At 39.8% G+C, this 13,742-nt stretch overlaps 1 protein-coding gene across 1 annotated transcript in view; it reads right to left on the reverse strand.

The window, feature by feature from the left end:
• Window positions 1–13,742, reverse strand: part of LOC128687233 (ankyrin repeat domain-containing protein 42-like) — an 84,422-nt gene that overhangs the window by 22,548 nt on the left and 48,132 nt on the right. The window lies entirely within an intron of this gene.

Consider the following 13,742-nt stretch of genomic DNA (forward strand, 5'->3'; position numbering starts at 1 on the left):
TACATAACACAACTGCCTGCTAATACTGTGAAGAAAACTGCTCAGACGAGGTGTTTTGTCTTTGTACATAAAAAAACTTCAACAAAAATGCACACACACTGATTTTATGTGAGGAGTGTAAAACACCACTGTGTATGACACCATGTTTTATGTGTGAGAGTGTAAAACACCACTGTGTATGACACCATGTTTTATGTGTGAGAGTGTAAAACACCACTGTGTATGACACCATGTTTTATGTGTGAGAGTGTAAAACACCACTGTGTATGACACCATGTTTTATGTGTGAGAGTGTAAAACACCACTGTGTATGACACCATGTTTTATGTGTGAGAGTGTAAAACACCATTGTGTATGACACCATGTTTTATGTGTGAGAGTGTAAAACACCACTGTGTATGACACCATGTTTTGTGTGTGTGAGTGTAAAACACCACTGTGTATGACACCATGTTTTATGTGTGAGAGTGTAAAACACCACTGTGTATGACACCATGTTTTATGTGTGAGAGTGTAAAACACCACTGTGTATGACACCATGTTTTATGTGTGAGAGTGTAAAACACCACTGTGTATGACACCATGTTTTATGTGTGAGAGTGTAAAACACCATTGTGTATGACACCATGTTTTATGTGTGAGAGTGTAAAACACCACTGTGTATGACACCATGTTTTATGTGTGTGAGTGTAAAACACCACTGTGTATGACACCATGTTTTATGTGTGAGAGTGTAAAACACCACTTGTCAGATAGAAGGGCTTAGAAAAATCTGGAAATTTCAAAATTGGAGCAGATGTTAGCTTTTCTTTTAGAGTTTGGAATGCTCTTTCTTGACGGAAGGTCCAAACAAAAGGAGCATCTTTCTTAAGCAACTCAGTTAGAGGAGCAGCTATGGAAGAAAAATTGGCAATGAAGGATCTATAAAAACCTGCTAAGCCCACAAAGGATCTTACGGCATCAGCAGTTTTGGGAGTTGGAAAATTTAGTACTGCAGTTACTTTACTTTGGTCAGTCGTAACCCCTCTAGGAGTGACTACGTGACCAAGAAACTTAATTTCTGATCTGAAAAATTGACTTTTAGACAGTTTGATCTTTAAATTGGCTTCTTCAAGCTTACCAAGTACTACATCAAGTCTTTTCAAGTGTGTATCCACGTCTTTAGACATGACGATTACGTCATCTAAGTACACCATAAGTGCATTACCTATGAGACCTCTAAAGATATTAGTCATGAGCCTTGAGAACGTGATAGGGGAAGATCGTAATCCAAACGCCATACGGAGGAAGTGATAATGACCTGTAGGAGTGGAGAATGCAGTTAGCTCTTGGCTGTCCTCGTGAAGAGGGACTTGCCAAAACCCTTGTAACAAATCCAGGGTTGAAAAGACTTTGTTAGCTCCGATATTACGTAAAAGATCACCCAGTACAGGGAGTGGAAAGCGATCTGGAATGGTTTTCGCGTTTAACTTCCTAAAGTCAATCACTGGGCGCCAAGTACCATCCTTCTTAGGTACTAGTATCAAGGGTGCATTCCAAGGTGAATTGCTAGGTGCAATAACTCCATCATCAAGCATTTGATTGATTAGTTCTTCTGCGACAGCAACTTGTGAATGAGGCATTCTGTACGCAGGTATGTAGATAGGTCTAGTACCAGGTTCAAGTGGAATACGAAGGGACAATAAGTTCGTTATACCCATCTTCTCACCTGGTAAAGCAATGGCTTTACGACGTTTGTTCAACAGAATACAAACTAGAGATGGCAGGTGTACGGCTTGGGCTGATTCTATACAATGTCAAAGTACACAACAATTAAACATTATAACATACATAAGTAGAACATTGGAATGGAAGCTTAAAAAAAAATTCTTGAATACTGATAAGTTGATACTGTAATTATTCATCTATACAGGTTATTTACATTTAACCCCAACTCTGCTAGGGTGAGATTGACATATGCAGAATGGGTGTCATCTCTGGGAGGATCAAACTCTGTAGCATTGGCTAACTCATGCTGTATTTGAGGCAAATCTGAATTGGAAGTTACAAATGATACTTGAGGATTTCTCAATACCTGTCGTGTACGTAGGGAATAACGACATTCAGGTTGATCGTCTGACTGAGTATCAGAGGAAGAGAGTACAGGATCAGGAGGATTGTCAGAGTCTGTCACATTAGTCTGGGTTGGAACATCATTATCATCACATACTAACTTCATATGATCTAAATGCGATTCTTTATACTGACCAGTACTAATCTCTCTAACCTTATACTTATTACCAGTGATATGTTCAACTACTCGATAAGGACCAACAAACTTTTGATCAAGCTTTGGCATTGCAGACGTTTTGTTAAAGTTAATCAGCATAACTCTCGAACCTACTTTGATTTTGGATGGCTTTGCTCGAGTGTTTGCGACTCTTGTAAATTCTGCTGTTGATTTATGAAGTGTTTCACGGATTCTTCTAAAAACACTTTGAGCTAAGCTGGTACGAGTTGCTATGAAATCATCAGGGTTGTAATTTGGTTTCGGATTAGAATATAACAACTCATAAGGCAAACGTTTATCTACACCATACAATGCATAATGTGGAGTGTCACCTATAGAAACATTGTAAGCAGAATTTATAGCACACTGCACATCAGGTATAACTTCATCCCAAGTTTCACTGTTGGGATTGATAGTGGCTCTCAAGACATCAAGTACTTTCTTATTGGTTCGTTCCGCTAACCCATTGCTGGCAGGATGATGAGGAACAATGGTGGATTTAGAGATCTTGTACAAGGTACACAAATTTTCAAGAATCTCATTACAGAATTCACCTCCATTATCTGTTACTAGGGACTTAGGGGTGGTATGCCTGCAGATAATGCGTTCTTTAAACGCTTTAGCTACTGTCTCGGCAGTCTTATCTGCAATAGGAACTAACTCACAATATCTGGTGAAATGGTCTACCATAACACACAGATGTTTGTTGCCTTGGAGGGAACATTGGAAATTAGTTAACAAATCTAGCGCAACTCTTTCCCACGGTTCGCTAGTAGTTGGATACACTTGGATTGGATTAGGACCATTAGCATTACCTTTATGTTGCATGCAGACACTACATTTCTTAACATACTCAGAAATATCAGTTGCCATACGAGGCCAAAAGTATTTCAATCTGGCTTGTTTTACTGAACGATCCATACCAGGGTGTGCAACACCTGGTACATCGTGAACTAGCTGTAAGGCTACATTCACTAGTGACTGTGGAATTACTAACTGGTATACTCTTCTGCTAGGAGTACCCAACTCGGCTGTTCGATACAGTAATTCTTGGTTCATGACAAAGTCACTGATGGGTGCTGGTGGCTTCACAGTCAGAATAAGATCTTCCTGGAGCAGGAATCGAATCACACCAGACCACATGGGATCTGTTCGTTGAGCATTCTTTACATCTTCAGCACTAAATGGAGGGTCTGCAGTTACTATACTAACATGTCGCGATAAGGCATCTGCGACTACATTTGACTTGCCAGGTAAATGCTCAAAGGTGGGATTGAACTCTTGGATAGTCAAGGTCCATCTGGCTAACCTTCCAGTAGGTTGTTTGTTCTGGAATAAAGGTATCAGTGGAGCATGGTCTGTCAAGACATGAACAGAGTACTGATAAATAATGTCTCGGAAGTGCTTTAAAGACCATACTATTGCTAAAGCTTCTTGCTCAGTTACTGTATAATTACGTTCAGCCTTCGTAAGGACTCGGCTAGCAAATGCAACTGCGTTGTACTTGCCATCGGTCTTCTGAGCTAGTACGGCACCTATGCCAATTGAACTAGCATCAGTTGTCAGATAGAAGGGCTTAGAAAAATCTGGAAATTTCAAAATTGGAGCAGATGTTAGCTTTTCTTTTAGAGTTTGGAATGCTCTTTCTTGACGGAAGGTCCAAACAAAAGGAGCATCTTTCTTAAGCAACTCAGTTAGAGGAGCAGCTATGGAAGAAAAATTGGCAATGAAAGATCTATAAAAACCTGCTAAGCCCACAAAGGATCTTACGGCATCAGCAGTTTTGGGAGTTGGAAAATTTAGTACTGCAGTTACTTTACTTTGGTCAGTCGTAACCCCTCTAGGAGTGACTACGTGACCAAGAAACTTAATTTCTGATCTGAAAAATTGACATTTAGACAGTTTGATCTTTAAATTGGCTTCTTCAAGCTTACCAAGTACTACATCAAGTCTTTTCAAGTGTGTATCCACGTCTTTAGACATGACGATTACGTCATCTAAGTACACCATAAGTGCATTACCTATGAGACCTCTAAAGATATTAGTCATGAGCCTTGAGAACGTGATAGGGGAAGATCGTAATCCAAACGCCATACGGAGGAAGTGATAATGACCTGTAGGAGTGGAGAATGCAGTTAGCTCTTGGCTGTCCTCGTGAAGAGGGACTTGCCAAAACCCTTGTAACAAATCCAGGGTTGAAAAGACTTTGTTATCTCCGATGTTACGTAAAAGATCACCCAGTACAGGGAGTGGAAAGCGATCTGGAATGGTTTTCGCGTTTAACTTCCTAAAGTCAATCACTGGGCGCCAAGTACCATCCTTCTTAGGTACTAGTATCAAGGGTGCATTCCAAGGTGAATTGCTAGGTGCAATAACTCCATCATCAAGCATTTGATTGATCAATTCTTCTGCGACAGCAACTTGTGAATGAGGCATTCTGTACGCAGGTATGTAGATAGGTCTAGTACCAGGTTCAAGTGGAATACGATGGGACAATAAGTTCGTTATACCCATCTTCTCACCTGGTAAAGCAATGGCTTTACGACGTTTGTTCAACAGAGTCAACAAACGCTTGACTTCATCTGGGAAGTCAGTGGGAGCTAAGTCTTTCTCCTCAACTGGTGGAACAGATTGATCCAGTGAAGTGGATGAGGTCTCCCCGGCAGAAATAGCACCGACCCACTGGTCAGGTGACAACTCATCCTCTACCTGAACAGGGTAAGGATAGTGAACAAGGTCAACAAGATTGGTATTTGCTCTGAGGCGAACACTGTGACCAGAAGTGTTGGCCAGGAAGAAATGGATCTTACTATCTCTTACAACATGTAAGGATGGTTCAACAAATAGACCTTTTACTTTGCAGGAATCACTGTCAACTAGGACGTTATCACCATCTGGAACACTAGGAACAACTACAGACACTCTAGTGAGAGCACTAGCCGCAACAGAAACGTCTTTCTGCAGACGGCATGTGACATCAACAAGAGATGGCATTACTAGTTGCAAGTAATTGTTTTCCGACAAGGCGTCCCCTGTGGAGAAACTACTACTCGAACTAGCAGACATTGCAGGGATAGGTTGTGCACTCAAGGCAATCTGAGCGTCCTCGGACACTTGAGGCATCGGACTATCCTGCAAGTCTGAAGGTATAGGTGGAACACTGATGGGAGTGACAGAATTACCAGTGCCTGACCGCTTGGGTACGCTACTGGAGAATGCATTAGCTTGTAAGGACTTAATCCGTACATCATACTCTGCAGCAGTATAACAGATTTCTGATCCAAGCTGGTAACCCCAGAATGGAACGATCAAGTCGTCAATTTGGGCATGCCATCGATAAGGGTCGAGCACAATGCGTAAGTCTCGCATGGAAGCAAATCCCAGTAGAAGGTCACCAGGGAAAGTAATCTGGTCGACAACAAGGAAGGAAGCAGTGAAGTCTCTACCTTGGATAGAAAAGGTTAGGGAAGTCCGACCTCGGACACGCAGGTGAGAACCAGCTACTCCACTAAGGGAGGACACATGAGTCGGTTCTACGAGAAGGACATGTCGTAACTGCTTATCCTTAAACAAACTAGACCTAATAATATTGACTTGCGCACCAGAGTCCATGAACAAATGAACGGGCGCATTATAAACAGATGCTTGCACTATAGGGCCTATGGTTGCATTGGAAGTTATGTGCAAACAAAAAGGTGGATTGTCATCAGAAAAGACTTGTTCTACTTCATCCCCAAAATCATCTATGTCAGAGACATGTGAAGCAACATCATCAAGGCTTCAAAGGAATTGTGAACGGGGATGGTGTACTCATTATCACCTACTGTCACCATGGGACGGTTTGACTGGGGCGCTCGAATTCCCCCGAATTGGAAGAACGAGCCTGGTTCTGGTTAGTTTGAGAATTGAAGAATGAGCCTGGTTCTGGTTATTTTGAGAACCACGATATCTGTTTCCTCTACGGGTTCTGCGGTTGGAACGACCACGGAAAGACCTAGAGTACTGAAGGTTATAGAGAGCATTGCACTCAGATGTGTCATGTCCATGTATTCTATGATAATGTGGCGCAAACAAGAGGTGGTGCAGACTGAGGCATATGTGTGACATTACTTTTGATACAAGGGAAAGTACCCTGGGGGCACAAGGAACGTACATGATTTAAGGCTGTAAGTGGTTCCATCGTCACAGTTGGAGGATGAGCCTCATAAGCACACACGGAAGCAGGTGGCATTAGTTCTTTAATTGCTCCAAAAGCTGCTATTTTAGCAAACGATTCTGTAAATGGTTTAGCCTCGTCAGGGAGAAAAGATGATGATTGGACAGCATTGATAAATGATGATAAAAGTTTGTCTAATCTAACAGCAAATGCACTCAACGATTCATTACTCATGGGTGTAGCATTCACTAGTTCCCTAAGAACGACATATGGATCAGCTGTTTTTACTGGGACAAGGAAAGAACGAATCAGTTCCTCATATTGTGACCACTTAGTAAGATTCCTGAAGTCTCGCATATCAAGGACTTCTTTAGCAAGTCTGATAAGACTTTCCTCTGAAGGAGGACCTTCAACGAGAGCACTAGCACGAGAACGAATAAGGCAAAAATAATGAACAATAAAAATGATATAAAATTCTAGAATTGAAATAAAAGATATACAACTAATTCTGCAGAAGTAATAAAAAAAAATGTCTAAGATACACTGCAAGAGGAAGGACAACTCAATGTGAAGGACTATTGGCCAAGATAAAAAAATTTACATTGAAATATACAAGTAAAAATATTACTGGAGACTGAATTAAATGCAAAATGAGCTGTCTTTACTCTTGCTAATAAAGAAATTAATTAATTAAATTTTAAATCAATGTAAAAAGTATAAAATAAAATTACTAAATTGTTAACTGGGAAATTTAAGTATTTTCTAAGAATGCATAAACGAGATTAAAATATAATTCATAAAAATATCAATAAAAGAAAATAATTCACTGCAGAACAAGTGCAACAAAATAATTCACTGCAGAACAAGTGCAACAAAATAAGGTGTAGAAATAATTACTGCAGTAGTAAAGTTTCACTGGGAAAACTCAGGTAAAATAATGAAATAAAATTATGAAGAAGAAAAAATTGATTGAACACTTTAACTCTTAATTGTAAATTAGACAAAACAATTTACTCAAACAGAGTAAGGAAAACACTTTACGTTAAAAGTAATTGAAATTGCATCAAGAGTGAATTTGTTCAAAGAAATATAAAAATATGAATAAAATAAAACAAAGGAACAAAACGGGTAAATTAACACTTACAGTGGCGGGGCACACAACATTATTAGTATATTCTTACAACAAAATCTTGCTGTGACTGATACGACAAAAATTTGCTGGCAAAAATAATGGTACACAGTCTGCGAAAAAATTAGAGGAATGAGACACTGCTGGCATACGAAAAAAAGACACACACAGAAATAAATGGATAATTTGGTATACTGGGGTGAATATCACTGCATGAAATACAATGACAATTACTGGAGAATACAACGCTGAAAGAATACAATAAAAAAAAATGAATCACTTCACACAGAGTGACTGACTGGTACACTACACAATAATACTTACTAGAGACAGGAGTAGCATAAAGAAAAACACAGAATAAAAAAAATATAAGATGAGCGAAAACACTGAAAAATATTGTAAAAATAATGAGTTAAAGAAACACAATGAGTCTACACTGAAAACACAAGGTTTAGAGTACACAAGCAATTTACTATAAATGTCTCACACACACAAATGTCTTTAAATGCAAGAAAAATGTCTCTAAACTATCACTGAAGTCTGTAGTAGTCGGGTGATTACTGGTGATGAGGGTAGGTTGTAGGTTGTCCTGCGCGGTGATGACTGACGCCTCCTACACTCACTGTTGTCGGAAGAAATGCGCTCTCTTGGTGAACTCCCATAATTGGGTTTTATCGTTGGCGCTCACCTACAATCTCTTGACCAATTATGTGAGCCAAAACAGGAGTATATCATGTGGGAGTTCGACACGTGGATTAGGTAAAGAAATACTCACGTAGGCTGGTAGTACGTATAATTACAGATAATGTGGAGTGCGCCCTTACAGCCGTACCTATCTCTCTCGCTCCTCTCGTAACACTGACTGACTGGCTGCCCACAGTACCCATATGTGAGAGGGTCTTTGAATAATGCCAGGTCAGCGCAATATGAGTTCAGACAGTGACTCAGGCAGAGACGGTTGGTCGTTGAGTCAACGGTACACTGGTTACTGGTAACTGGTTACTACTACTGAGACCCGCTGTTGCCATACGCGGCTCATTTTCTGCAAACTTCATGCCTCTATATCTGGGTAAGTACTGATGGGAATTTTTTTTTTTTTTTGGGGGGGGGGGGGACTAAAACAATCAGAAAAATAATCTTAACATTTTCATAAGAAAAAAATTTTTTTTTTTCGAATATTTTGCGACACCAGGAGACACTTCAGGATTGGGCCCTTCGATAGTCAAAGGGTTAATGCTGACGAGACAAGTGTTTTTGGGAAAAAATGCCAACACGAACTTTTATCAGTCAGCAAGAGAAGAGTGCATCAGGCTTCAAGACAGCAAAGGACCGCTTCACCTTGCTCCTTTGTGGTAATGCATCAGGTGATTTCAAGTGTAAGCCCATGGTTATTTACCACTCTAAGAATCCTCGTGCTTTGAAAGGTGTAGATAAAAACACCTTACCAGTAATTTGGAGGCCAACCAGTCAGCATGGATCACAAGAGGAAAAATTTATTGACTGGTTTAAGCATCACTTTATTTCTGAAGTCAAGTTTTACCTGCACAGCAACAACCTTGCATTCAAGGCTCTCTTCATTCTTGATAATTCCCATACTCATCCACAAGCTTTGCTGGATGTGACCCCACATCCAGTACAACCACTGGATCGAGGAGTCATTAAGTCATTCAAGTGTAACTGCACAAAAAAAGTTATGAAAAAACTAGTTGCATCAATGGATTCTGATTCCAACTTGGCAGTACCAAGTTTCTGGAATCAATTTAACACTGCAGATGATATCAGCTATACTAGAAGTGCATGGAATGAAGTGCCCCAATCAACATTAAATGCAGGCTGGGGAAAGTTATGGCCTTCTGTGGTTAATTCTTTCACTGGTTTTCCCTTGCTTGAGAGTTAGGTTCAGGAAATTGTTCAGCTAGCAAGGAGATTACCAGGTGATGGTTTTGAAGATATGAATGAAGAAGTGAATGAGCTGTTACAAGATGATGATGATGAAGACAGGAGTCCAGAGGAAATATTAGCAGAGCTCGATGCACAGATGCAAGGGAGGGACATAATAGAAGACGACGACGGAGAAGAACCTGAAGAAAAACAGTTAACATTGCAGCAGCTGCATGAGCAGTTCCATGCTGCTGCTAAACTAGCAGACTTTTTCACTGAAGAAGACCCTGACAAATCTAGAAGCAGTGCTTTGAAACGGGGTCTAGACCAGCTGATGATGCCTTACCGTCAGCTGTATAATGTACTGCAGGGTAAAACAGCCCAGAGAACCATTACAGAATTTATGCACACTCCAATACAACCAACTTCAGTAGCAGAACCTCTACCATCCATTTCTGTCGACAATCAACAACTATCCACCTCAGCCCAGTAGGGCCACACCATCCATATCCACTCTCTCCACAATAATCCACACACACCATTACCCACAATTGAAGGTAAGAAATACTATTATTTCTATTGCATTTGTAGTTTTAAGCAGTAATATATCATGACAATGAACTACAATTACATGTTCACTTTTATTTTTGTAAGATCTATTGGTCTAAAACAAAGTTGTTTGGCTTTCTGGGGGCTCCCAGGAATGTAACCCTATTTTTCCCCTAAGTTCTTCTGTTTATTCAGCATGATTTTACCTAACACGGCATTTTCAGGAACGTACCTACCGTGCTAAGTAACGGTCTACTGTATACATTATCATGTGTCTCTCTCCCTCCTCTGCTCCAATGAATACATGTTCAACACTTGCAGGCGTTCCCAGTAGTTTAGGTGCTTTGCAGGCTCAATGTGAGCCGTAAACGATTTCTGTATTTGTTCCAGCTCTGATATTTCTCCTGCTTTGAACGGGGCCGTCAGCACTGAGCAACATTCTAAGTGAGAGAGCACTAGTGATTTGAAGTGTGTCACCATTGGCATTATTTCCCTATTTTGAAAGTTCTCAATATTCACCCCGTCATCTTCCTGGCTATTGTGATCTTTGCCTTGTTATGGTCTTTAACCCTTTGACTGTTTATGCCATATAAATACGTCTTACGCACCACTGTTTGTGACGTATCTATATGCATAAATTCTAGCGGCTTCAAATCAAGCAGGAGGAAGCTGGTAGGCCCACATGTGAGAGAAAGGGTCTCCATGGTCAGTGTGCACCATACAAAAAAAATCAGGGAGCCAGTGGTGCATTGTGGGAATGCCATTTCTGTTGTCCTTTTTCAGCATGCCTAGCAGTAAGAAATATGTGATTCCCCAGCAAATCTGGGACTCTTCTCTTCCCAAGTGATGCTCTAACACAGATGGAAGTGTCCGTGAAGATCAATTTCATGGTTTTGAGGAGTTTGAGACCAAAAGCAATGCCCAGGATACCAGAAGAATGGAGGAGGAGGAGGAGGATGACGAAGAAGGAAGGAAGGAAGCAAGAGAAGAAGAAAGAAAGAAAGAAAGAAAGGTGGTGGTGGTAGTGGTAGTGGTGGTAGTAGTAGTAGTGGTGGTAGTAGTAGTAGTGGTGGTAGTAGTAGTAGTGGTAGTAGTAGTAGTAGTAGTAGTAGTAGTAGTAGTAGTAGTAGTAGTAGTAGTAGTAGTAGTAGTAGTAGTAGTAGTAGTAGTAGTAGTAGTAGTAGTAGTAGTAGTAGTAGTAGTAGTAGTAGTAGTAGTAGTAGTAGTAGTAGTAGTAGTAGTAGTAGTAGTAGTAGTAGTAGTAGTAGTAGTAGTAGTAGTAGTAGTAGTAGTAGTAGTAGTAGTAGTAGTAGTAGTAGTAGTAGTAGTAGTAGTAGTAGTAGTAGTAGTAGTAGTAGTAGTAGTAGTAGTACCCTTGAAGCATGGAAAACAGTTCACCCCATGACAGTGACAAGATAAGGGGAGATAACATCTGATAAGAGCTGAGGTTTGATGAGCGTAAACGAGGGTGGAGGGAGGGGTCAGCTGATAAGGAAAGATTAGATGACCATCCCCCTCGCTTTGTTTTGGCTGGTACACAAACATTTCTGTCTGTCTATTTGTCTGTCTGCCAAGCTCCCTGTCTATCCATCTAACTCTCTGTCTCAGAGAGAGCAACAAGACTGCGTCATCACGTTTACTCATATCTTCAAGCAGAGAATAGCACTTTGTCTGGATTTCTTGGGTTATCCTAGGTAATTTACATTATGTATACTTGTATTTATGTGTACCTGTGAGACAGAGATAGACAGACAGATAGAAAGAGAGACAGACTGAAAGAGATAGAATGAGGGAGAAAGATAATTAGATAGAATGGAGGGGAAGCAGCATCCGACCCCATTGTTTTGACAGGCGGGAGAGGGAGTGAGTAATGAGATAATATGTCATTTTGACAGCTGCCGACTCCTGACTCAAAACAATTATAAGCCACACACTTGCACACAAGACAAGCTTGCTGAATGGAGATAATAGCAGTTATATGAAAGTAACTAGTGACTATATATGTGTACATATATTATAGAAGCCAGAAGCAAGAAGGGAAGGCAGGAATGAAGGAAGGACAGATGAAGGAATGTAGGAAGAGGTAGGAAGGAAGGAATGATGACACACGACCATTTATCTAGGATAACTACATAACACAACTGCCTGCTAATACTTTGAAGAAAACTGCTCAGACGAGGAGTTTTGTCTTTGCACATAAAAAGAAAGTCCACAAAAATGCACACACACTTGTTTTATGTGTAAGGAGTGTAAAACACCATTGTTTTACAAGCTGCAGAACTTCTAGGAATATGTTCGGTGACTGTACACTGGTATATATATTATAGAACAATAGTAATAAACAATTTTTTGTATTGTTTGTTTTTGTAAACAAGTTTTTTAAGCAATATATTGATAATTATGCTTGTGTGCTTATTGTGTTGTGTACAACGAGTGTATATATGTACATTGCACCTTACTTTGGTCTCACAGGCCACATATGTGAAAAAATAAAATAGTGAAAAAAAAAACAAAAAACCTTCAAATACAAGTAAACTAAAGTTTACTTGTATTTGAAGGTACAACTATGATATACTATGATATAACTGCCTCCTTCTTTCTTTCTGTTAGTGTGACTTTGTAAATGGTCCGAGTCGGGCCGAAACATCATCATAAGCTCCCCTCCCTTATGTGCAGGTTATTTGTGTATTGTTCTAGTCACAGTACTGTGCCTTTTTTGTTCTTTATTTCACCAAGTCAATTTCATGCATTTGCATTCAAAAGTATGTCTAGGACCAAGCAACGCTAGAAAAAGTCTATGATGTGTTTAGAAGGAAAGGAAGGTGGTATCAGTACCTGACAATTATGCCACCACCGTTGCAAGCCATCCATGTAGACCAGCTGCAGGTAAGGTAGGTGAAATGATTTTCTTAGCAATTTTTTTTCTCAGAACTTACGAGAGCAAATTAACTGAGATTTGGCATTTTTATGTTTTGTGCATGTGTGATGGGTTAACACTGTTTTTGTGCAATCTGGATGGGATTTGATCCTAAGAGAGATTAATTTTTTATTTTTTTCCCAGATGCTTTACCAAATGCAGACCTTTGATACATGGTTATTTGGTCAAGACATTGTGGGTTCCCATTTTTTTTTTTTTCAACAAGTCGGCCGTCTCCCACGGAGGCAGGGTGACCCAAAAAAGAAAGAAAATCCCCAAAAAGAAAATACTTTCATCATCATTCAACACTTTCACCACACTCACACATTATCACTGTTTTTGCAGAGGTGCTCAGAATACAACAGTTTAGAAGTATACACACATAAAGATACACAACATATCCCTCCAAACTGCCAATATCCCAAACCCCATTTATTTGGCAGAATTCAATCAAAAAAATCAATGAAACTCGACCCAAAACTTAGATATGCTCGAATGGCCATTCCATCATGCGAACACTCCCTCCCATTTATCGTGAATACTGATAATCCAAACACCCCTCACCCCTTCTTCAACATGGATAACAGAACAATTACTGTACAGTATCTGACTGTGTATACATATTTATAAACTCAATTTACTCTAACCTGGAACAATAACTTCCAAAACCTAAGAACATTACAGTGCTAAAAAGACATGCAGTGAATACATGAAATTTTGCCCGTAAGTGTGTACAACAATAAACTGTATAAACTTTGTCAATGTTAGTGCCCAAATGTGCAGAGATGATGTAGAAAAAGTAGTTCAAAAATTAATGAAAACTGACATACTTCAAAAACTA

This window comes from Cherax quadricarinatus, chromosome 62 (assembly GCF_038502225.1).
Source record: "Cherax quadricarinatus isolate ZL_2023a chromosome 62, ASM3850222v1, whole genome shotgun sequence".
Lineage (NCBI taxonomy): Eukaryota > Metazoa > Arthropoda > Malacostraca > Decapoda > Parastacidae > Cherax > Cherax quadricarinatus.